We start from the raw sequence: 14933 nt of genomic DNA on the forward strand, positions 1-14933 counted from the left end.
CTCCTGGGAATCATGGTTTAAAAGGAAAGCCATGACCTTCAATTAGAATAATCCTATGTGGGCTGGGTGCGATGGCTCACGCCTAATTCCCAGCAATTTGGGAGGCTGAGGCAGGCAGATCACTGGAGGTCAGTTCGAGACCAGCCTGGCCAACATGGTGAAACCCCATTTCTACTGAAAATACAAAAATTAGCCAGGCATGGTGGCATGCACCTGTAATTCCAGCTACTTGGGAGACTGAGGCAGGAGAATTGTTTGAACCTGGGAGGCGGAGGTTGCGGTGAGCCGAGATCATGCCACTGCATTCCGGCCTCTGTGACAGAGTGAGAATCCGTCTCCAAAAAAAAAAAAGGAATAATCCTAATCCTATGTGGGGGGATTTGGAACAGAGATTATCTGCAGGCTTATACTCCAACTCCGGGTAGATTCTTAGTGTCTGTTATGCTTGCAGAAGAGTTTTAAGTTGCCCTTTTGAAATGATCAAGTTGGTTTTTGTTGTTGTTGTGATTTTTTTTTTTTTTTTTTTTTTTTTTTTTTTTTTTTGAGACTGAGTCTCATTCTATCAGGTAGTGTTGCAGTCTTGGCTCACTGCAACCTCTGCCTTCCTTCTTCAGCCTCTCAAGTAGCTGGGACTACAGGCACCTGCCACCATACCTGGCTAACTTTTGTATTTTTAGTAGAGACAGGGTTTTGCCAAGTTGGCCAGGCTGGTCCCGAACTCCTGACCTCAGGTAATCCGCCTGCCTTGGCCTCCAAAAGTGCTGGGATTACAGGTGTGAGCCGCCGCAGCTGAAATGATCAAGCTTTTTGTCAATTGCAATGAACAGAATTATTCGTAAGGTCATAACTTGTAGATGAAAATTGGTTTCTTCAGAAACCTTTCACGGCAACCAAATACTAGAATGTTCTCTGTTATGATGAACCAAATTTTACTTCACCCCCATACTTCGCATCCCCTAACTCAGAACTTAGGTCCATCCAATTTTATTTTTGTCTTTGAGGGCTACCTAGAACAATTCTGGAGTCTCTCTTCTCCTCTGTTCAACATCTTTCTGCTCTTTTCTGAGGCTTCATTTTTTCCAAACTAAAAGCCTGAATAACTCCTTCAACTGTTCCCCAAATAACATGATTTGGGGAAAGAAATGAAGAGGGAAATAATATTTTTGTGGAGGCTATGTCCTGGACACAGTGCTAGAGGTTTTATATACATTATCTCAATCTTCACAGAGTCCCAATGAATCAAGGGTGATATTCTTCACATTTTGCAAGTAAGGACTCAAGTTCATGGAAATAACGTTCACCAGTTACCTTTCTAAGCTCTTGCGGTCATTCAATGGGCAGGCAGAATCTGACCTTGACCTGTTGGGAGACCTGAACTGTGCTTTCCCACCATAAGTTGCTGGTCCATCTTCCTAGTTACTCGATTTTGAAGATGCTAGTTTCCTTAGCTGGAAGATAGAATTCATTCCTTACCTACCTTATGAACAGAAATCAGGTAAGACCAATGCACCTGGAAGTGGACATTTCCCTTCCCCAAGCATAGACAGTGTAGGCTGGTTGTGACATGATTGTGATAATTCTGTGCACTTGGTGGGTAGGAAGATATGGGAGCAGAATCCTCAGAACAGTAGGAGGGGAACAAAGTAGGTCTGGACCCCAGTACAGACATGAGGACTTCTCGAAGGGTGTCTTAGTTGAGTAATATTGTCAGCAGCTGGTGGCTTTATGGGGCTTGAAGGCTGGGCAGCTCTTCCTTCCCTTAATGGGGATGATGAAGCTGTGCCCACTGCGTTACTCAGCTGCTTTCATACAGCTAAATCATTCTGCCGTTTATCTGCATTAGAGAAATTTATGTCCTCTGCCTGTGCCTGTGGTATTTTTCAGCCGGTCATCATTGCACTTGTCAAAGTGCCTTCTATCTTCACCAAATAGTTTATAAGAATGAATAGTGACAACAGGGCAGTGTATTGGAAACTGTCCCATTAAAATAATGAAGCTCTGATGGAAATATTGGTTTGTGTGATTTCATCTTCAAAGACCACTGTATCAGATACAGAATCATCCAGTATTTCTAATTTTATAGGGAAGGGAACTGAGGCCTAGAGCAGAGCCATTTAGCTATCTGGCTCTTAAGATAGGGTCTCCCAGTTTAAACACATCACTGTAGGCATAGTTTAATTTTTAGTGACATTTCTGTGGTCAGTGAAACATGGTATGTAAGATTGTCTGCTATCTGTGTGACTTTGGGTGAATGATTAGCTCCTTTGAGCTTCTGTTTCTTCATCTTAAAATGAGGATAGTAAACCTACCTACCCTCAAAGAGTTGTTATGAAGATGAGGATGATTATTATGAAGCACTTAGGATGGTGACTGGCACATATTAAGTGGTTTACTAGTCTATTCTCTTGCTGCTAATAAAGACATACCTGATACTGGGTAATTTATAAAAGAAAGAGGTTTAATGGACTCATAGTTCCACATGGCTGGGGAGGCCTCACAATCATGATGGAAGGTGAAGGAAGAGCAAAGCCATGTCTTACATGATGGCAGTTAAGAGAGCGTGTGCAGGGGATCTCCCCATTATAAAACTGTCAGATCTCATGAGACATATTCACTATCATGAGAACAGCACTGAAAAAACCCACCCCCCATGATTCAATTACCTCCCACTGGGTCCCTCCCATGACCTGTGGGGATTATTACAATTCAAGGTGAGATTTGGGTGGGTATATAGAGCCAAACCATATCATTTTGTCACTGGCCCCTCCCAAGTCTCATGTCCTCACATTTCAAAACCAATCATGCCTTCCCAAAAGTCCCCCAAAGTCCTAACTAATTTCAGTATTAACCCAAAAGCCGACATTCCAAAGTCTCATCTAAGACAAGGCAAGTCTCTTTCACCTATGAGCCTGTAAAATCAAAAGTAAGTTAGTTTCTTTCTAGATACAATGGGGGTACAGGCATTGGGTAAATACACCTGCTCCAAATTGGAGAAATTGGCCAAAACAAAGGGGCTACAGGCCCCATGCAATTCTGAAATCCAGTGGGGCAGTCAGATCTCCAAAATAATCTCCTTTGATTCCATGTCTCACATCCAGGTCACTCTGATGCAAAAGGTTGGTTCCCATGGTCTTGAGTAGCTGCACCTCTGTGGCTTTGCAGGGTACAGCCTCCCTTCTGGCTGCTTTCACAGGCTGGCGTTGAGTGTCTGCAGCTTTTCCAGATGCATGATGCAAGTTGCCAGTGAATTTATCATTCCAGGGTCTGGAGGATGGTGGCCTTCTTCTCACAACTCCACTGGGCAGTGCCCCAGTGGGGATTGTGTGTGGGGCCTCTGACCCCACATTTCCCTTCCACACTGCCCTTGCAGAGGTTCTCCATGAGGGCCCTGCCCCTGCAGCAAACTTCTGCCTAGACATCCAGGCGTTTCCATACATCCTCTGAAATCTAGGCAGAGGTCCCCAAACCTCAATTATTGACTTCTGTGCACCTACAGGCTCAACACCACGTGGAAGGCTTGGGGCTTGCATCCTCTGAAGCCACAGCCCGAGCTGTGCCTTGGCCCATTTTAGCCATGGTTGGAGCAGCTGGGACGCAGGGCACCAAGTCCTTAGGGTGCACAGACCAGGGGGGCTCTGGGCCTGGCCCATGACACCATTTTTACCTCCAGTGATGGCAGAGGCTCCCTCACAGGTCTCTGACATGCCTTGGAGACATTTTCCCCATTGTCTTAGTGATTAATATTTGACTCCTTGTTACTTATGCAAATTTCTGCAGCAGGCTTCAATTTCTCCACAGAAAGTGGGTTTTGCGTTTCTATTCCATTGTCAGGCTGCAAATTTTCTGAACTAAATTTTATGCTCTGCTTCTCTTTTAAACGTAAGTTCCAATTCCAAGCTATATCTTTGTGAATACATAAAATTGAGTGTTTTTGACAGCACCCAGTCACCTCTTGAATGCTTTGCTGCTTAGAAGTTTCTTCCTCCAGATTCCCAAAATCATCTCTCTCAAGTTCAAAGTTCCACAGATCTCTAAGGCAGGGGCAAAATGCCTCCACTGTCTTTGCTAAAGTATAACAAGAGTAACGTTTGCTCCAGTTCCCAACAAGTTCCTCATCTCCATCTGAGACCACCTCAACCTGGACTTCGTTGTCCCTATCACTATCAGCATTTGGGTTAAAACTATTCAACAAGTCTCTGGGAAGTTCCATACTTTACCACATTTTCCTGTCGTCTTCTTAGCCCTCCAAACTGTTACAACATCTGCCTGTTACCCAGCTCTAAAGTCACTTCTACATTTCTGGGTATGTTTATAGCAGCACCCTAGTCTACTGGTACCAATTTACTGTGTTAGTTCATTCTCATGCTGCTAATAAAGACATACATGAGACTGGGTAATTTATAAAGGAAAGAGGTTTAATGGACTCAAAGTTCCACATGGCTGGGGAGGCCTCACAATCATGCGAGAAAGTGAAGGAAAAGCAAAGGCGCATCTTACATGGTGGCAGTTAAGAAAGTATGTGCAGGGGAACTTCCCTTTATAAAACTATCAGTTCTCATGAGACTTATTCACTATCATGAGAACAGCATGGGAAAGACCCACCCCCATGATTCAATTACCTCCGACTGGGTCCCTCCCATGACCCATGGGGAGTATTACAATTTCAAGGTGAGATTTGGTGGGGCCACTGAGCCAAACCATATCAAGTGGCATGTAAATGTTTAAAAGTGAACATAAACCTTTGTTTAGAAGAGAAAATGATCCAAGAGTCTGTGAAATTGTAATTATTTTATTCCAACCCTCTTTGTCACTAATAATAGTATAGGGCCTGAGTATTTTATATCTTATGGGATAATTTTATGGGCATTATATAATTTGATTTGTATAGTATCCTATGAGCTAGATCCTACCAGCTCATTTTTCAGATAAAGATACTGTGGATCAGAGAGGCAACATGACTTAATCTCAAAATCTCACACATCTAGCATGTGACAAGAGCCTAGTGCACGTTCCTATTAGCGTTATTATCATTTTTTATAGCTCTTATTGTGTGCCAAGAAGTGTGCTAGAACTTCTTTAAAAATTTAAACTCTAGCCCTCTTAATAATCCTATAAGGTCTCAATCTCGCAAGTGGCAGAAGTGAGGCTCAGAGGGATGAAATAACTTGGCTCAGGTCCCATAACTAATGAAGAGAGTTATCAGAACTCAAAACTAGGTCAGCTTCGGACCAAAACCCTTGTCCTTCTGTTCCAACACACTAACTCTTGCTAACCTCTTCCAGAAGGAAAGACGGATTGTCAGCCTTCTGGCTACAAGCGCTTTGATAAGAAGGATTGTGTCTTTTCATGTTTGTATTCCCTGGATCACAGAGCTTGGCACCAAATCCAAGGTCTGGCATGACAGACTCAAGCTTATCTCAATGGAACTGGTTTCTTGTTGTCCATTTCTCCTCTTTGCAGCTAGGTAAGGAGATGAGTGGCCAGCACCTTGACCTTGGCTCAGCTGCAGCCTGGTGCCAGTTCTCTATTGAATGTTAGTTTCTAAAGTTGTTTGCTTTCTTCATTATTGGGTGTCATCAACTCTCACTTCCTTGGCATTTTGTTCTCTTTTGAAAAACTGCTCACTGTTACGATTTTGCTCATCCATAGTGGAACAAGGGCTCAGTAATACACTGATAATTGAATTGTTAATGAAAACAGGTTTTTATAAGATGGAAACCTCAGTTCTTGGGAATATTCAGAAGTGGGGTTGTAGGGAGCATGATGAATGGATTCAGCTGTGCTATCAATGATGAAAAAGAATTGTAGGGAGAAGTGAGAGGGACAATGTCTGGAGGAAAATGAGATTAAACTTTAAGGTAAACAATGCTTGGCCACTCAACCTCCATGTTTTTGGCTTGATGCTGGGGGAAGGCGGGAAAGAAGTAGGCCAGGGTGTTGCTTGACAAGTTTACTCATGATCACTAACTAGTAAGGTATTAGTTTTCATTATCAGCTACTGGTGACCCCAATGGTGATGTTTAAATGGAGGCTTAGGGGATTTGTATCACGATGGGCTGAGGGCTAAAGGGAATTGAGGCAGTCAAGACAACAGGTGCAGATTACTTTTTCAATACATTTCAATGTGATTTCAATACATTTTGCAAGGGAAAAACCAAGAGGTAAGGCGGGAACTGGAACGGGAATATAAGGTTTTTTTTTTTTTGTTTTTTTTTTTTAAGGATTTCCAATACTTGAGCTTGTTTGCAGGCTGAGGAGAAGAAGCCAGAGTGGAAATAATTGATGACAGGAATGAAAGGGCATGGCTGATGGAACACAGTCCTGGAAAAAGACAGATGGGAAAGGATCAGGTCCATAGGGTGACAAGCTAGCTCTGGAAGTGAGGAAGGACGTGTGAGGGAAGGAGATCAAAAAGGAATGGGTGCTGTTTTATATATATATATATATATATATATATATATATATATATATATTTTTTTTTTTTTTTTTTTTTTTTTTTTTCTGTCAAGCTGTTCTTTATTTCAGGGAGAGGGCAGGGGAGGGGCTCAGTATTTCTTGGTAGCAGCTTTCCTCATGGCGGCCAGTACATTGCTCAGCTCCTCCCGCTTCCTCTTGTTGCGGATGTGCGTCCCCACCCTTTTCTTGATAAACTTGAGGGTGGGCCCGTTTGTCCTTGGAGACCTTCAGTAGCTCCACGGCATGCCGCTCCTACGGGGCAAAGCCACACACCTCCCGAGTCACGTCCCGCACGAACTTGGTGTGTTTGGTCAGACAACTGCGGCGGCGGCTGTGCCTGGGCTTGCTCATGTTCTTGATCACCTCGTGGCCCTTGTCGAGACCCATGGCCATAGGGTAGCATAGAGCCGTGGCTGCTGCTCTCCAGAGGCGGCCGTGGCGGAAGGGCTGGCGCCACGCGGAACTCTGGGATATCTACCGCTGTTACATTAAAGTTCAGAAGAGGAGGCACTAATGTTCAAAGTGTTTCATATTCGCTGTGAAGTAGGAAGTATTCATTGATAACATGGTTTGAACTTTAATCAGCTTTGCATTGCTCATAGGGAAGTCCAGATCAACCAATACTTTCACATAAAAACAAAGGTAAAGGATTAACGTGTGAACTAGACAAATGACTGCTGATACTTCGAACTGAAGAATGAACAGAAGGAGTAGTGCCTGGCTTTGCTAATTGTTTTATCTCATTTGGTAACAGAAGCAGGCTGTTGACCTTCAGCCAGGCTGCTTATGGATGTGTACACATAACCGGTGTTTGTGCATGCTTGTTAAACCGACCAGAAAACTGCCCCCCACCAGATCATTACCCCTCCCTGGTTGATCTTGGGCTCCTAGTTAATTTAGATTACTATGGTGAATTCTGCTTGTCTTCCCATCCTCTGCTGAAACGTACCCACCACTCTGAGGTGGAGTGTGAGACTATGATAGGGCCAAGAAACTCTCCTCCTGGAACAAATGAGGCTGATGGAGCTGGCGTGCCCAGGCTAGAATCTTTGCCTTCTCTGGTACTGAGAAGTGCGTACTGCCATGTGTACTCCCACTTTCCCTTATCTGAGCTCTCTGCTCTGCCGGTGCCATGATTTAAGCACATGATTTAAGATGTCCAGCCAGGCTTAAAGTCCCTTCTATAGAAGCTCATAAAGCCTGGGTGTTGCATTAGAAAGTGCTTCAGTTTGGAGACAGATGTGCCTGGGTTTAAGTCCTGGCTCCATCAGATTTTATCTACGGAGCCTTATTGAACCTTTGTAGGTGGTGTTAGTGTGCTTCTTAGTAAAAGGAGATGATAATTTCCCCGTTGGTTACCTTTTTTTTTTTTTTTTTTTTTTAGCTGGAGTCTCACTCTGTCACCCAGGCTGGAGTGCAGTGGTACGATCTTGGCTCGCTGCAACCTCTGCCTCCCAGGTTCAAGTGATTCTTGTGCCTCAGCCTCCTGAGTAGCTGGGATTCCAGTGGTGCACCACCACATCTGGCTATTTTTTCTATTTTTTTAGTAGAGACAGGATTTTACCATGTTGGCCAGGCTGGTCTCGAACTCCTGGCCTCAAGTGATCACCCGCTTCGGCCTCCCAAGGTGCTGGAATTGCAGGTGTGAACCACCGTGCCCAGCCCCAGCCCCAGCCCCAGGTTACTTTGGTTACTTTGAAGATTCATTGAAAGGATTACCTAGGCCAATGAATATAAGAAGTGGTATGTAAGATAAGGTGCTTTACTAAGAACCTTATCTTAGTAAAGGGAGGGAGCGATCAGTTATTAAATACTATTTGTTTGCAAGCACTGGATGCTTCACTTTCCTGGTCATATTTCATCCTATGGAAAATCTCTGGGGTTAGTTATTATTATCCCCATGTTACAGATGATAAAACATATCCATGGGCTGGGCTTGTCCTATCATAGAGTAACCAAGTGTAGCTCATTTCAGATCATATATCATCCTTTTAGCCCATGACAGTCCTAGGTCACACCTATTGTCCCAGATTAATCATTAATAAACTCTCTTTTCACTCTCAAAAGTTTGGAATACAAATTATATGCTCACTTTCTGTAAGTGTGAGAGCCTGAGGCCAACTTAAAATCCTACATCTTTTCTTCTTCACCAGATCGAATTCTAAGTCTTTCTTAATCCGCAGGTGGAAGTGGAAGGAATTTCCTTGGTGCTTTTTTTTGTGATGTTATATTTCTGCCCTGCAACAAGGCTGCACTTTTCTGCCTCAAAAGCAAGCAAAAGACTCCCTGCTAACCTGCTAAACCCTGCCTGGGGTACTCTTAGCAAGGCCAGTTCATCTAGGAAAAAGGTCCAGAAATGAAGTTATAGGAGGAGAGAACCATGTGGTTATGTGTATGTTAGATCCATTCATTTATTCATTCACATATACATTCATTTTTTCATTTATTAACTACTTCTTGCAAGGCCCAGTGAAGGGTAGGAGAGCAGGAAAATAGGAAGATGAAAACCACACAAACCAGCCATCAAGAAGCTTACAGTCCAGAAGACAAATGCAATGAACAAGATGCAAGGTTGAAAGTGCAGAGTTTAAGGGAGTAGTCAGGGAATGCCTAACTGGGATTCCGGGAGGGGGAGACCACTTTCTCCTTAGGGTAAGTTGGGAAAGTTCTTTTTTTTTTTTTTTTTTTTAATAGAAAGTAGCTTTTGCGCTTTGAAGATTTGGTAGGATGTGAACTCACACAGAGTCTGGGAAAAGGCTGTCAGGCAGGTAGATCCCCACAAGTGAGGCAAGACATCTTAGAATCAGGTGCCAGGAACAGCGCAACTTTATTGAGATGAAGGTTATAAGAAAGAGGGTGGAGAGAAAATAGAAAACTTGGTTCGGTTTACCACTATGGAGGGCATGCATACTGGACTAAAGAAGTTTAAATTTTAATCCATTTGCAATGGGTAGACATATAAGAAATTTCGGTTACTCAGTTCATTAGTTTAGTTATCTCCTTTTCTACTTTTTAATTCGTAGTAGTAATGTGAAATGATCACATCTGGTAGTTGAGTGGACATGGACTGGATGGAGGGAGCCCTGAGGCATGGAGAGTGTTTTTGAGTTTGTTGTCTAAATAAGAATATCTGTCTCCAGAAAGAGAAAGGAAAAATTAATCCTAATTGGAATATTTTGCAAGGCAGTGTAGTTTTTGTTGATGCATGCACGGATCATGCCATATTGGGCATGATGTGATTAAGTGCAATAGCCCCTGGGAAGATGTTTAGTGGTGAGACCCAGGAAATATCACAGAGCTGTAAATGGGAATTTGTTTCAATGTAGATTCTGAGTAGGAAGTGACTATTTCAGCCCAAAGGGGATTTAGCTCCCACATGCCATCTGAAGCAGAGAGAACACTGATCAGGGCAGAGAGATGTCAGCTGATAAAGGGTTTGTGAATAATGTAAAATTCTCAGGACAGTAAGACAGAGCTGTTGCTTCACCCAACCATTCTGATTAACAAGGAGAGCATTGGTTCTCAAAAGTGTTGCATACCAACAGTGAAAACCTTTTGATAATAGTCCTAATGGTAACAATGTAGTTGGTTTCTCAAGAATCAATCAGCAGAAATAGAGCCTAACAGTAATTCTATGGGTCTGTTAATTAAAACAAGAGCATAGGCAACTAAGACCATAGTCAACCTCAGATCCCAATGATGAAGCTCTGGGAGCAATGCTTTTTTTTTTCCCTAAAATTTGCAAGAATTCCAATCATTTGCGATTATATACACACAGTAAGAGCTTTGTGTCTTGTAGAAATAGCCAGATTTTTTGGGTAACCACTGAATTGATGAATTCAGTACATTTTAACAATGTGCTATTTTAAAAAATATTAATACCCAAATTTAGCAATCTTTCATTGCTCAGTAGGTAACCAGTAACTAGTCTTTCATTGTACATGGACCTGAAAAGGTATGGAATAGTTTAATATTTGCCAGTTAGAAACAGGGCATTGCTCATTAGGAGTCACTAGAGCAAAACTTGCTGCCAGGATTCTTCACAGCAAGTTGGAGGGAAATGACATCTCCATAGAAATCAATTGATAAAGAGTCAATCATTTGCTCAAAAGTATAAGCCAAGAGAAGACCTAGAAATGAAAGTCATAACAATAAAAGGCACACATCCCAACTCAGGTCAAATCATGTGAGAGGCACAGTCACATTAAAACACACCAAAGAGCATCTGGACCTGCTGTGCATAGAGACTGTCCCTGCAGCCAGTCTGGGTGAAGGCTCCCTTAGTGGGAGTGCTTGGCTTGTCCCATCATAGACAGAGTAACCAAATGTAGCTCATTCCAGAGCATGGGCTTGGGCGTGCTCAACAAGTATCTTACCATCTCCCTAAAATTATAATGTAAAAAAATACAGAATAACTCTGCTCTTATAATGCAGTGGAAGGAAGCTCTCTTACCAGGTCAGATTGGGACCAGTAGTTGGCTGGATTGTTGAAAAGTTGGTTAAAGTGGGGAAAAAGTGATACACACATACTATCAACATTTATCTTAATGTAGAGCACATACATATCTATGACTTTGCCAATCTTTTGATGTTAGGCCAAAGCTTTTCTTTGGGTATGATTCACTGACTGTAGTCATTCTTCTTTCATAAACCGCAGCCATGATGTGCAATCTACAGTTCCAAGTTCTGCTTTCTTTAAAGTGGAATAAGAACTTCAAAACATCTATGAAGAAACTTGGGCACAGTATCTTAGTAGACTTTCATATTTTTTTCCCCAATTATATACAGTCATCTAGTACCTATTTCCAAAGCATCTACAATAGTGATTCATCCTTACTGAGTTTTTTCTAAGTATTCAAATTAATTTTGTAGAAGCAACTCTTACTGCGTTCATATTTCACTGGATTCCATAATATTTAAATCATGTCATTGTAGACTAAGTACAATGCGCATGAACATATTTGGATACCATTCCAGATGACTCTCATAAGCCGGTAACAGACTGGCTGCTAGCTGCTGGTGGTTCTGCTGGCTGCTCCTTCTGTTTGCTTTGGGTGTCTGTCCATATGTTTTACAGAAGTTGAAGAGTGTGGTTAACTTAAGTTAAGTGGAGAGTTCTGAAGACAGGTTTTTGTACTTGATATGCTCCTCTGCTTAAAACCCTGAAGATCCTAATCCTGGGGTGGGAAACCCAGATGAGTTACTCCCTCTCCCCCTTATAGAATTCCTTGTGAATGAAAATTGTTTCTGTCTGGGTGAGAGGCATGTTGTAAACATTTTGACTTTTAATTGCTAAATGGCACGTTTCTTGAGATCTTAAGATTTCTTTTATATCCTTAGCTCCTAGCTGATGGATCTATAAAATTGTAGGTGCTCAAGACATGTTCATTTGATAATTGAATGAGCTCCTGCTTAAGGTAAAATTTCAAAGCTTTTCCTGTACATTTCAGAGATTGTAGTGAAGGTCTAACTACCTCCATGTTATAGGTGAAATAACAGAGACTGAAGTGTCATGGGATTTGTTGGCATCATCAGGCAGGGACAGAGGAAGTGGGAAGGCCTTCTGACTTGATTGCTGCACCAGTGTCCCTTGGCAGTGCTCTCTCAGTAGCGTAACTCTCAAGTGGCTTCCTCTAGGTTTGAGCTTGGTACTGTCAGTTACTAGCTGTTGACTCTGGGAAGCAACATATGCTATACAGCATCTCAGAGCTCACTTTATCTACATGTGAACTAGGGATAAAATACCTGCTTTACAGAGTGTTGCAAGGATGAAATGGGATAGCACAGGCAACGTGCTAAGCACACTGTCTTGGCATAGAACAGATGCTCAATGAAGGGTGATTTTTGTGGTCATTGTGACAGTGCTGGCCCACAAGGAAGGGACTTTAACAGTGATTATCAAGTGCTTTCCAAGATACAGCAGCACTTCCGTGCATCACAGAACATTGACTGTTCTTCTCCATCATTTTCCCAGGTCATTCCAGAGTAGTGCAGTTTTTGACTGAACCATGTAGAAATTTCCTTCAGTTCTACACAAAGATCTGGAACAGTACTTTATTTCTGAGCAGATGGAGCCTTTTTGGTATCTCCTGGCAGGTCTGCAAACGTGATAGTGTCTACCAGAAAAATAAGGTTCACTCCTAACCTGGATGACTGGGTTGAAGTAGCTGTTTGGACTGAGTAAAGGGAGACTTCAACTGAATTAAACTTAACTTTGATATAATGTTTTCTGAGGCTATGTGAAAATAGAAACCGGGAATGTTTTGCAATGAGCAATACATGCATGGAGCTGAAGCAGGAAGTTAGTTTAAGACAGTGGAAACACCAGCTCTAGTTCCCATCCCTGGGAAAACAAACAAGCGACAGGCATATCAACCACCACTTAAAACCCTTAGAATGTACCCAAGAGAAATGTTTTGCCTGTGGACAAAAGTCCAAATCCCTCAGAGCTATACATTGGGCCCTTTATGATTTGGCCCCAGTCTCACTCCTGTTCCTTTATTAAGCCTTTCTCCTCCCCAAGCATCTGGTGCTTCAATCAAGCCAAACCACCAGGCTAAATAACCACTGTGTACTTTTCAGGTGCTGTGGGGTTGTACAGCTTGTGGCTCCTCCCCAAAAATCTCCTCCCTGTTCTTCAACTGGTGAGCTCCTCTCACCCTTCAAATGAAATCTTCACTCTGAAGTTTCTTTTCTAAACACCTTCACCCTGCCCCTCAAACATTTCAATGAAAAGTTAGTAATCACACGACTGATAATTGATGGTTCATTGTGTATGAACTTAGAATCATACTCACAATACTCTATTCTTTCTCTTCTTCTTCTTTCTCTCTTTCCTCTTTCTGTTTCTCTTTCTCCTCCTCCTCTTCTTTTCCTCCCCCATCCTCTTTCCTTCTCATCTCCTCCTTCTTCTCCTCCTTTCCTCCTTCTCCATTTCCTTCCCCTCCTCCTCCTTTTCCTTCTTCCTTTTATTGGAGAGCTGTGCTGCATGGTAGCCATCAGCCATATGTAGCTGTTGGTGGCTCATGCCTGTAATCCCAACAATTTGGGAGGCTGAGGCGGGCAGATCACCTGAAGTTGGGCGTTTGAGACAAGGTTGACCAACATGGAGAAACCCCGTCTCTACTAAAAATATAAAATTAGCCAGGTGTGGTGGTGTATGCCTGTAATCCCAGCTACTCGGGAGGCTGAGGCAGGAGAACTGCTTGAATCCAGGAGGCGGAGGTTGTAGCGAGCCAAGATCGCACCACTGCACTCCAGCCTGGGTAATAAGAGCGGAACTGCATCTAAAAAATATATAATAATAAAATAAATAAATAAATAAATATTAACTAACATTAAATATTCAATTTCTCAGCCACATTCCCAATGTTCAATAGCCAGCCACGGCTGGTGGCTATCATGTTGGAAAAGACAGACACAAGATATTTCTGTTATTCCACAGAGTTCCAGTGAATGAAGCCATGCTAGAGTATAAACCTCTTGGAGGCAAGGACCATGTTGAATTTACTTCTCTGTCTACAGAACTAGCAAAGTGTCTGGAGGTTAGTGAAAGCTCTAGAGAATGAATGAACACTAGGCCAGACTGTGGGTTTGCATTCCTAGTGTCCAAGCTTTTCAAGAAAAATGTTAACTTCCAATTTCCTTCCAACACCCCAAAATATATCGCATGTATAAATTTCCAGGATGGAAGCAGAAAATAATGATTTGGGTAGATTTGTGTTGCATTCCTACTTTAATAATGCTTCTTAAATGCATTTTCCAAAAGTGATAGACTCTTGAACAAAATAAGAGTGAAAGGAGGGGAAAATCGGGGCAGGTTTTTACCTTAGATGGATGTCATTCATAATCCCACAACTGTTCTAAAAGGCTCATTTGTGCGGAGAAGCTTTTGAAATCCCAAAACCTTGTTTTGACAGTTGGTCACTGAGGTGGCTGAGTTTATCTTTGCCAAAATTCTCATCATTTTTGAGGGAAGCGAAATATGCCTCCATTCCCTGAAGGAGGCCAAACATTAAATAGATTAATTGTAAGCTTTTGAGACAAGAGCTTTAGAATCCTTTGCAGAGGTAGTGAGGTTAGGATCAATGCAGCATATGCAACCATTAAGCATCAGCTTCCATGTAACCATACATCAGGCCATTTAAAAGTAATGTTTCTCTTTTCTGAGATAATGCCAGAGTTATGAGGCTTAGAAAAGTCACATAACTTGTCAGCATCATGTGGTGACTTGGTCATTGACTCCAGTTGGAACTCAGGTCTTCTAACTCCAAGTCCAGGGCTCTTTGCTTCATGCAAGAGTTTTCTGGCCAGGCGTGGTGGCTCACGCCTGTAATCCCAGCCCTTTGGGAGGCTGAGGTGGGCAGATCACGAGGTCAGGAAATCGAGACCATCCGGGCTAACATGGTGAAACCCCGTCTCTACTAGAAATACAAAAAACTAGCCGGGGCGTGGTAGTGCATGCCTGTAGTCCCAGC

At 42.6% G+C, this 14933-nt stretch overlaps 1 pseudogene; it reads right to left on the reverse strand.

The window, feature by feature from the left end:
- Positions 1-6511: 6511 nt before the first annotated feature.
- LOC129478471 (large ribosomal subunit protein eL36-like) lies at positions 6512-7590 on the reverse strand (annotated as a pseudogene).
- Positions 7591-14933: the final 7343 nt, after the last annotated feature.

Source organism: Symphalangus syndactylus, chromosome 3 (assembly GCF_028878055.3).
Source record: "Symphalangus syndactylus isolate Jambi chromosome 3, NHGRI_mSymSyn1-v2.1_pri, whole genome shotgun sequence".
Classification (NCBI taxonomy): domain Eukaryota; kingdom Metazoa; phylum Chordata; class Mammalia; order Primates; family Hylobatidae; genus Symphalangus; species Symphalangus syndactylus.